The 9,126-nt window shown below is 42.1% G+C and overlaps 1 protein-coding gene across 2 annotated transcripts in view; it reads left to right on the top strand.

Annotated features, from left to right (window-relative positions):
* The first annotated feature begins 2,680 nt into the window (after window positions 1-2,680).
* The window catches only part of grin2ab (glutamate receptor, ionotropic, N-methyl D-aspartate 2A, b), a 105,210-nt gene continuing 98,764 nt past the window's right edge, over window positions 2,681-9,126 (top strand). The window contains exon 1 of one of the 2 annotated variants that reach the window (XM_046048149.1): window positions 2,681-2,717. The gene's annotated coding sequence lies outside the window, so the exon portion shown is untranslated. Of the gene's footprint in view, window positions 2,718-5,658; window positions 5,750-9,126 lie in introns of those variants that run through there. The other variant, XM_046048150.1, reaches the window with a different exon arrangement.

Below are 9,126 nucleotides of genomic sequence, written 5' to 3' on the forward strand. Positions count from 1 at the left end.
CTTCTATGTTGTTACTTTGTCAGATAGGTGCAGCAAGTGCTGAAGTAGAGGGAGACTTTAATATCCTGATCCAGTTGATGAAGTTTTGACTAAAAGTAAAGTGTTGAAGAGTGGAGAAAAGAAAGGCAACAACAAAATTATTGTTTGCCTGACTGGGCATAGGATTGGGGCCTAAATAAGCCCACGGTTGGCAAATTGGCAAAAACTACCCTGGTGTGCTGCTCTCTAAAAATAGCGAATACTGCTGAAAAGACGAAAGTCTAAGCTCTATAATAGGCTCAGTCAACAAAATAGTTTTTCAAAAAATGTGTACCACCACAACCATGAGATGCTCCTTACAGTCATAAATATGCACAAAAAATATTAGGCTGATGGGTCCAGTAGTATGCGAGAATAGCTGCGGACAGACACACACCCACACAACCAAACACATGATCATAATTATCAATTACTGAATTGTGGCATTATAAAGTGCTTTTTCAAATGATCAAAATCATATTTTTTAAATTATTTTTTATATTTTTGGATTATTTCTTTATTAAGTTTAAGCATGAGTAACAGCAAATGTGAAGGTGCCAGTTAGCTCACCACTAGAGTGCGTCCCCCATGTGCAAAGGCTGAGTTCTTGCTGCAGCTGCCTGGGTTCAAGTCTGACCCGTGGCCCTTTGCTGCATGTAATTCCCTCTCTCCCACATTTTATTTAGTGTGCCTTAACTGTATTATCCTAAATAAAGCCCCAAAAGAATACTTAAAAAACAGTCGAAACTTGAATATCACACAGGCATAGATTGAAGCACTATATCACATCATGCTGTAAACACAACTGCAGATCATTTCTCCTACCCTTCCTGTCCCAATTTCAAAGCCCTCTCATTTTAGTGGCACATATACCCCACTGTGCACAAGTGAACTGTGGGCATAATAGGATGGCTTTTGAGATGATGTATCAATGAATGGAAAATTATTAATGACAGTAAATGAATGTACAATCCATTCCCGTATGCTTTCTGCTTTAGTCTTTCAATAATCTCTCCTGTGAAGACTTTCAAAATACAAGATGCCACTCCCTCTGGTTCCCATCATCCAAACAAAGAAGCCAACAACCTTTTCTTACCCACGGAGGAGCCAGTAACTGATCATTGTGGACTTTTTAACCCAATATGCTGATGCCAGCATCCAACCACAGCATTCCCCACCATTACCAGGATAAACACTCGATCAGCAGTTGGCTGATGGCCAAGCTGGGAGTTTATGCTGTTGTCTTATTATTGGATTCATCCCCATAATCTGACATTATCTACAGATAAAGTCTATGCCTTTCTAATCCATGTTTAAACAACAAAACTACATTTTAAACTAGTCTGCTGATTTAAATTATTACATGTACTTTTTTTTTCTGTTTTTTGAGTGTTCATGTTAATGGAAAACAAGTGAAACAAGTGCACTTGTGGCTTTTAGGAGCTCAAAGGGGACCTAAAAATACATAATTGGAGTGGCATAGTTCAGCAGTAAATATTTGCAGGTTCACATGTTCATTCCCACTTCCATCACTGGTGTTGATCGTGTGTGCAGACAAACTGCCTCACCAAACACAGTCCAGTTCTCGGTTTTCCACCCGAGCAGCTATTAAGTTCCTACAAACCTTTAAACACTTCAGTAAATCTTGTATTTAGAGGTCACGCTGTCTTTCCTTTTATCAGCCAATCTGAAAATGAACAATGCTTCAATCTCACAGTTAGGCTTTTGCTATTGTCAGTAAAATATTTAATGCACCCTCTGGCTGTAGTGATAATAGAAAGGCCATAAAAAGTTACAGCCCCAAGATGAGCTATTTTAAAATGTTCTGAGGATTGGGCCAATTAGTTTGATTTGGCCTCCAACACTGAAATGCTCTATTGCACCAACTCTTTAGCCACAGTGCCATAAGTACCCAACATACACTCACCCCAAGAATTTAACACTCTGAATTTACAAATGGGTTTTCCTGTACCACTGTGAATTTCCGAGTTGTCACAGTGGGTACTGGAGTGTGCCCTAGTGCTTTAAGTGTAAATTAACCACCACAGTCTAAATGTGTACTTCCCCAGATCAACTGGATTACATAATTTCTGCACATTTTTGTGTGTGTTGCAGGTTGCTACTCGAGGTGGGTCATACTGAGGAGGCAGTGTACTCTCTGCTTCTCTGTGTGCAATCCCGATGCCATGCTGCAGCAGCAGTTGGATGTCTGTGACCTCCATATCAATGTTTGTCAAATTCTGCATGCTTGGATGCCCAAGTTAGAGTCCAGACTTCATGACACCTGCAGGTTAGGTCTTGAGAGAATAGTTTGACCATTTGGAAACTAAACTCTTTTGATTTTGTACCAAGAGTTATATGAGAAGATTAATACCACATACATATCTGTGCGGTAAATATGAAGCTACAGCCAGCAGCGGATTATCTTAGTTTAGCACATAGACTGGAAACAGGGGGAAACAGCTTGCTGACATAACAAAAACCTACCTACCAGCATCTCTAAAGCTCACTAATTAACATGATATATATTTTTTGTGTAATCCGTGCAAAAACTTACATTTGTGGCTTTATGGGGGATTTTGTGCCAGACTATTTCTTGCCTAGGTGCAGTAACTTCCTGGAGTCTCTGGTTGCCTGGCAACATCACGGCGACGACAAGACAGGAAGAAGTAGTCTGACACAAAATTCCCCATAACACGGTAAAATGTCAATTTTACTCATTTTTATATAGCCTTAGAAGTGGTGGTGAGCAGTTTTTATTACAAATGGACAGAGCCAGGCTAGCTGTTTCTCTCTGTTACCAGTATTTGTGCTAAGCTAACCAAGTGTTGGCCGGAGAGTATTTCCCCAAATATTGCAATATCATTGTGTTGCTGCTCTTTGTACAAACCTTTCTCATTTATCTTATGATATCCACCTTAAGCTGAATCTATGGATGGATGTTTTGCGTAAAAATTGCATAAATTTGGAAGGTCAAGTTAACTAAGTTCAGTTATAATATATAGTATTTTAGCTGGACCTAATTTTCAAAATATTCAAAATATGAATTATTCAAATCCCCAAATTTACCTGTGCTGACTTAAAGTATACTTGTGTCAACATTTTGTGGCTAATGAGATTTATTGTAATTTATGCAAATTTTGTTCACCTATTTCAGAAAAAAATGGTTCTCTTTTTTTTGTACAAAATGAGAATTGATGATTGAGAGTTCTTACTAAAGGTTCACAACTTTTTAAATCCTTATTTAAAATTAATTATTAAATTATTGACTGACCTTTTCAAACTAAAGATAATTGCTGGTGTGGCCAAGTGAAAAAGACACAGCAGTGCATCACTCTCAACTAATTGATTTGGCTGCTGCACTCATGAACTTTTCACTGTGATCAGCACTGTGACAGGAAGTAATCACCTATCAATTTTTGAGATGAGTGGTTTTTAAAGGTGCCTATAAATTGGAACAAGGGGATGATACTGCCATGGTAGACACTTGAGAGTCAGCCTAAAGCTTGCTTGAGATCCAAGCACTACATACTGCCCCTGTCCTGCTGTAGGAAGCAGTGTGGTCTGTAGGAGAGCTCATTCGAGGTCACCCACTCTCTGTGGGCAAGTGAGTGAGAGAGGGTTGAGAGCGCAAGAGAGGGAGGGAGACAAAGTAAAAAGACAGACTGGAGAGAGAGAATATCTGTAACTCGGTAAATGCCAGCTATCACACCGTTTTGTTCCAGATAGAGAGCCTTGAATACATTTATTTTTATTTTGTTGCCATTTATTGACAGAGTGATTCATTTCCTGAATCTATATAAAGCCCTGTACTGTAGCTACAATGCAGTCTCTTTGCTATGGCAGTATCTCAGTCTGAGAAAAGAATGAGGAAGAGTCAAGATCATTGTATCAAAGACAGAAATTAGTCTTGTAGGCTCATCATACAGTCATTAGGCTGAATGCAGCCCACCTTTACCAGCCAGCTTATTTCCAGTTGCATGGAAACATTATAGTGAATCATACTTTTGTGGATTTTTATTGTATTTGCCTGTCAATCAAAGTCCTGATGGTTGTCAAATAAACCCTAATGTGTGCTGGTATGAAGATGCCAATGTTTAAAAACTGGGCACATCCGTAATGCTGTAAGGTAGCTGACCATGCGAGCATGACCAGGTAATGAGGATTTAAGGGGACCTTTTATGCTTATTAAAAGCTCAATATTTATTATTCTGGGAGTAGCTTTGCATTATTTGCAGTTTTAAAAAAAATCCATATTTATTTTATGTTGGCCCACTTACTTGGTGAATTGTAAAGCGCTTTGAATGGTCAGAAGACTAGTACAGTTAATTTACCATCTGAAGCCTGAGCTTTTTGCTCACAAAGGTTACTTCCCTCATTAATATGAACATCCAACATTGTAACATTATACACTGGTATGCAACTCATTGTCATGTTCAAGTAACGCGATGTGGTCAATATCCTGTAGGAAGTAGCGATCAGAAGATGGGCACAATGTGGTCATAAAGGGATGGACATGGTCAGCAACAATAGTCAAGTATACTGTCGCGGGGCCCAAAGTGTGCCTATAGAAAATGGGTTATTTTCTGGGTATTTTCTCTTTTTCGGACCATTCTCTGTAAACCCTAGAGAGCAGACTACAACGGACAGTCAGGACCGCAGAAAAGATTCAGGACTTAAACATTTCCAGAGTCAGGAAATGGGCAGGAAACATCACTGCAGGTCCATCTCACCCAGACACAACCTGTTCCAGCTTCTCCGCTCTGGTAGGGGCTACAGAGAACTGTACGCCAAAACCAACAGACTCAGGAACAGTTTCTTCCCTCACTCTCCATCACACTGAGTACATGAGCACATGTATGCATGTACGTGTATGTGTACCTGTAGATCTCATCCACCTCCGACATGTACATAATAATGATAATTATTTTAATCCTGCATCCTTTTACTCTGCTCATTGCACAATTGTCTCAATCTGTCTATATTGTTTTTGTTTATAGTGTGTATATATGTGTATATCTCTATACTGTAGCCTGTGTGTGATTTAATTATTGCATTATTGTATTATTATTGTATTGTAAGTAAGCACATCGTGAGCAATGGACAATCCCAAGTCAAATTCCTTGTATGTGTACACATACATGGCAATAAAACTGATTCTGATTCTGATTCTTATTCTGAGATAGTTGTGTTTGAAAATCCCATCAGCAGTTCCTGAAATACTCTGCCCAGCCCGTCTGGTACCAACAACCAAGCCACGTTCAAAGTCACTTAAATCCCCTTTCTTCCCCATTCTGATGCTTGGTTTGAACTTCAGCAAATTGTCTTGACCACATCTACATGCCTAAATGCATTGAGCTGCTGCCATGTGATTGGCTGAAAAACACAACCATATATATATGACAGAAAGTAAGGGAAAGCATAATAGGTCCACTTCGGGGCTTTGTGTAACTGCCTCAACAGGTAGGCTTAAAAGCATAAAATCCACAGTGCTAACCTAATAAACACATACAAATTGAAATTACAATCCAAAGTGTGCCATCAGTTCTTGTTGTCATGGAAACAATGTGTTTCTTACAAAAAAACATTTAAGCAAAGTTGTTACAGGTTTTTATGGACTGCGTTCCAGTTTGCTGTGCACCTAATTAGCAGTGTGTGCTTTAAAAGATTTTATTATTTACATATTCGTTGCGTCAGCAGTGAGCCGGCTGCAGCAGCGCTGTATGTGCCGGTAGGTGTGATCAGTGAGGCTGCCGTACATCAGTCTGTGAATATGTGGCTGGTATCATGTAGCAGTTAGCGTGGCCAGTTGTTGTATGAATGGGAACGTGTCTAGTCCAGCACTATTCACAAAACATAAACCATATGTATCTGGGTTGTGCCTCTGCCAAAACAAAAGCGGTGACACTCTGAAAAAGTCAGTTACCATGGATACAAAAATTGCCCACATCATATTTGTCAGAGGCCTTGTGTAATCGGTTCCCTTTCCTGTAATTTATTTATCTATTTATTCATTTTTTTTTTTTTTTATCAGTTTGTTTGTGAGCCTGCCTGCTGGTTTCATAGTTGGAGCTCCTTTAATTGGACTTCTTTTCTGTGCTTCTCATTCATTCCAGGAATACTGGAGAACTGGGCTTTGACTATTAGCCAAACAACATTAGTGGAATGAGCTTTTGTCTTCAGTAATTATACAGAGTAATAACAAAATAGTTAGCACACTTTTGACGCACTACACAGCGATAATGGGTCTCCCTTGATTTTCAAATATTTTGTAATCATCCGATATGAGCTATTAGCAACAGCATGGTGAAATTTAATCAGACAGAGGTAAGAGGTAAAGGCAGCTGGCTTGTTGAGGTGTTTGGATGCTGGAAGCCAGATTTGAGCTTGAGCTGAGTGTCTGCTTGTGTGATTGTGTCCGGCTCTGCAGCTCAACATGCCTGGGTAACTTCTGTTCAATGTGCTGTTGGCCCATGAAAGATGCCTGACAACTGAGCCCAGCGGTTATAAATCAGTTATAATAACAGGGAGGCTTGTTCAGACAATTCCAACAAAATGCCTAAATACCTAGAACTATCTACAGACAGGACAGAGCTGACTCACTGTCTAAGTGTTGTGCTGGTGTGCACTGGATGAATGCATTCTAAAAGCGAAAGAGAGAGAGAGATCTTCAAGTCTAAACTCACACTGAATCCTAAAAAAGGTCATGTCCCAGAAATTACTATAGGGAGAGGGAGCTCTGCAGGCATGCATAACCTTGAATGAGATTATACCTACTTAAAGACAAGGACCATCTTTTAAAACCTTATTTATGGTGGCCGGGAAGAACATATGATTTTATTTCCTTGGCAACAGCTTAATAAATGTTTAAATATAGAATAAGACCAGCTTAGCCATATACTACATTGAGGCAGATTTTGGTTAACAGACTAAAAATGAAAGCCATTGTTAATGGCATCACACAGCATCCTCTGTAGTTACTTCGGGGGTATCCTGGGCCAGGCCTGTCCCAACAGGAAGCCTCTAATGGGTAAATAGCAGGAGGAGATGGTGGTGGGTGGGATGGTATGAAAGAAAGGCAGAGCTATTATATTTGGAACCCCAGGAATCTTTCCTCAAAAGAAAAGTAGACCATGATCCACTCTTAGTGTGGCTTGTCTCCCTCTCTTTTATGTCCATGTTATGCAACCCTCTGTTTCTTTTATTCCAAGCATCAGAAGCTCGGACTCTGACGGAGGAGGATATAGGACCTCAACAGGTGGAGATTTTTATTATAGGGATAGAGAAGGAGGAGGAGGAGGAGGAGGGGGAGGAGGAGGTGGTAGTGGTGGTGGAGGAGGGAGTGGACAGTAGTGAAGTGTTCCTTAATAATATGCCCTCTGGTCTGCTTACGCTGTTTTTTTGCCTCAAAGGGTAGCTCAGCTTATGGCAGCCAATCCTATAGATCCCCGGCCTGCTAACATGACCCCGTGCAGTATCTACACCATCTGTCTGCAATGGGACTCCAAGGCAACACTCAGAGGGAGGTGGAGAGAGAGGGATGGAGGGAGAGTGGGGAGTTTTGTCAGCGCTCCCCGAGGACCCCCTGTGCTGCAGTTTTGATCTGCTAATTATGTTTAATTGAGGCTGTGTAATTTACTATAGCGTTTCCTCTATTTCCCCTTATCTCACATGTAGCGTTTAACAAACGCTGGCGCTGACGAGGGAACATGACATGCAATAAACATTTCGGTGCATTCATTTCGAAGGGATTGATATTTTAATTTTGAGGAAACGGTGAGGGTTTCTGCATGGGGACCACTAGATTGGGTTACAACAGTTCAGCGGATATTGAAATGTTTTATCTGTGCGCAGTGCTCTGAGGAGCGGAGGCGACTTGTTTGACGCCGAGACAGTCGTCACAGAACAAACACACACACACACGCACACACACACACACACACGCATGCACACCGAGAAAGAGATAAGAGAGATGCTTGCACAAACGCGCGCGAGCGGTTTCGTTTGGTGAAGTGGCACCAGGTGATGCCATAAACGACGAGTGATGGTGTGCGCCATGCTTTTCTTGCGCCTTCATTTTTGTGGGTGAAGACACGCCAGGAAAAGCGACACGCCGAGAGACAGAATCCCCCCGAGAGAGAGACAGACAAGGAAGAGTAACATCCGTTTTAACAAGCAGCGAAGTTGGAGTCGCTTTTTTGGAGGGTAGGCATTGCGATATGTCCCTGGCGCGCGCACTCTTAACTCGCCACATTTCTTTTTTATATTTTATAATGGGGCGATGAAGTCACACAAGTCACCCACCACTACCCACCTCTCCCCTCCACCACACCATCATTCTCTCATTCAGGCCGTTGCCCATATGTTTAATTAACCAGGCTGATGTGTAAGTACCTTCAGCCAGCGAAGCGTGGGCGGCCGGGCTGCGGGGTAAAGAGACTGCCGGAGAATATTTCCTTATTCCTCTCCGCACGGGCGCTCGGTCGGCTGTCGGTGCATCACCTCAATAGTGCGGCGCAGAAAGCTACAAAAATAACTCGACCCGTTTAAACTTGTTCCGAATTGTTCAGGTGTTTTTTTTGGAGTGCGGTGCTCGTTCTAAGAGCGCGTGAGGGAAAAGCAGAGGGAGAGGGTGAGTGAGAAAAGAGAGAGTGTCTGTGTGTGAATACATGTGTGTGTGCGTGTGTGTGTGTGTGTGTGTGCGTGTGAGTGTGTGTGTTTTGATGTTATTTGTGACGGAATCCCCCTTCAGTCTCCAAGAATCCGCGAGCGGCGCGAGGAGGAGGACAGGAGAGGAGGAGGAGGAGGCGCGCGGACCTGTCCACGAGCCCTCACTGCGGAACGCGCGGGGCTGCCGCTGGAGATTCCAAACCAACGATTGTTTTGGATATAGAGTCTAACTGATCCCCTCGCGCCAACGGCTTTTTTCTTCCCCGCCACTGAGTGGACGGTGTTTGACATATTAACCGAAAGGAATACTACCTATCTACCAGAGGAGAGGTGGTGGTGGTGGTGGTGGAGGGGGGAGGTCTTCAGTGGCAGACAGGTGGATTTATCCTTGTGGTGGTTGTGTTTTTTTTTTTTTTTTGGGGGGGGGGGGGGGTGGTG

This window comes from Micropterus dolomieu, linkage group LG04 (assembly GCF_021292245.1).
Source record: "Micropterus dolomieu isolate WLL.071019.BEF.003 ecotype Adirondacks linkage group LG04, ASM2129224v1, whole genome shotgun sequence".
Lineage (NCBI taxonomy): Eukaryota > Metazoa > Chordata > Actinopteri > Centrarchiformes > Centrarchidae > Micropterus > Micropterus dolomieu.